Source organism: Salmo salar, chromosome 29 (genome assembly GCF_965601325.2).
Source record: "Salmo salar chromosome 29, fSalSal1, whole genome shotgun sequence".
NCBI classification, from domain to species: Eukaryota; Metazoa; Chordata; class Actinopteri; order Salmoniformes; family Salmonidae; genus Salmo; species Salmo salar.
Genome location: NC_138319.1, coordinates 42,702,501 through 42,704,399, shown reverse-complemented (window position 1 = coordinate 42,704,399; position 1,899 = coordinate 42,702,501).

The following is a 1,899-nucleotide window of genomic DNA, read 5'->3' as shown; positions in this document are numbered from 1 at the left end:
GGTCCTACCACCAGGTCTCTGATCAGGTCCTACCACCAGGTCTCTGATCAGGTCCTACCACCAGGTCTCTGATCAGGTCCTACCACCAGGTCTCTGATCAGGTCCTACCACCAGGTCTCTGATCAGGTCCTACCACCAGGTCTCTGATCAGGTCCTACCACCAGGTCTCTGATCAGGTCCTACCACCAGGTCTCTGATCAGGTCCTACCACCAGGTCTCTGATCAGGTCCTACCACCAGGTCTCTGATCAGGTCCTACCACCAGGTCTCTGATCAGGTCCTACCACCAGGTCTCTGATCAGGTCCTACCACCAGGTCTCTGACCTCCTCCCTATAGGCTGTCTCATCGTTGTTGGTTACCAGGACTATACCGGTGGTGTCGTCAGAAAACTTGACGATGGAGTTGGTGTCAGGCAAAACCATGCAGTCGTGGGTGAACAGGGAGTACAGCAGAGGGATGAGGACACAACCCTGGGGGGCCCTAAGGGAGTACAGCAGAGGGATGAGGACACACCCCTGGGGGGCCCTAAGGGAGTACAGCAGAGGGATGAGGACACACCCCTGGGGGGCCCTAAGGGAGTACAGCAGAGGGATGAGGACACACCCCTGGGGGGCCCTAAGGGAGTACAGCAGAGGGATGAGGACACACCCCTGGGGGGCCCTAAGGGAGTACAGCAGAGGGATGAGGACACACCCCTGGGGGGCCCTAAGGGAGTACAGCAGAGGGATGAGGACACACCCCTGGGGGGCCCTAAGGGAGTACAGCAGAGGGATGAGGACACACCCCTGGGGGGCCCTAAGGGAGTACAGCAGAGGGCTGAGGACACACCCCTGGGGGGCCCTAAGGGATAAGGACACACCCCTGGGGGGCCCTGTGTTAAGAGTCAGTTTGTGGGTGAACAGGGAGTACAGCAGAGGGCTGAGGACACACCCCTGGGGGGCCCTAAGGGATGAGGACACACCCCTGGGGGGCCCTAAGGGAGTACAGCAGAGGGCTGAGGACACACCCCTGGGGGGCCCTAAGGGATGAGGACACACCCCTGGGGGGCCCTAAGGGAGTACAGCAGCGGGATGAGGACACACCCCTGGGGGGCCCCCTGTGTTAAGAGTCAGTGTGGAGGAGGTGTTGTTGCCAATCCTCACAGCCTGTGGTCGGCCCGTCAGGAAGTCCAGGATCCAGTTACAGAAGGTGGTGTCCAGACCCAGGGGCTCTGAGCTTCGTGTTGAGCTTGGAGGGAACAATAGTGTTGAATGCTAAACTGTAGTCAGTGAACAACATTCCCACATAGGTGTTCCTCTTGTCCAGACGTGTTACGGCCATGTGAATAGCAATGGAAATGTCATCTTCCATGGATCTGTTGGAGCTGTAGGTAAACTGGACTGGGTCCAGTGGGCCTGGCATGCTGGACTTGATGTGGGCCATGACCAGCCTCTCCAAGCACTTCATGGTGACAGAGGTGAGTACGACGGGACGATAGCTTGGTTTTGTTGGGCACTGGGACGATGGTGGTCTCCTTGCAGCAAGTGACTGACAGTGTACAAAATATTAGGAACACCTGCTCTTTCCATAACATAGACTGACCAGGTGAAAGCTATGATCCCTTATTGATGTCACTTATTAAATCCACTTCAATCCGTGTAGGAGACAGATTAAAGAAGGATTTTAAAGTCTTGAGACATTTGAGACATGGATTGTGTGTGTGTGTTCCATTCAGAGGGTGAACGGGAAAGACAAAATATTGAAGTGCCTTTGAACGGGGTATGGTAGTAGGTGCCAGGTGCACCGGTTTGAGTCAAGAACTGCAACGCTGCTGGGTTTTTCATGCTCGGTAGTTTCCTGTGTGTATTAAGAATGGTCCACCACCCAAAGGACATCCAGCCAACTTGACACAACTGTGAG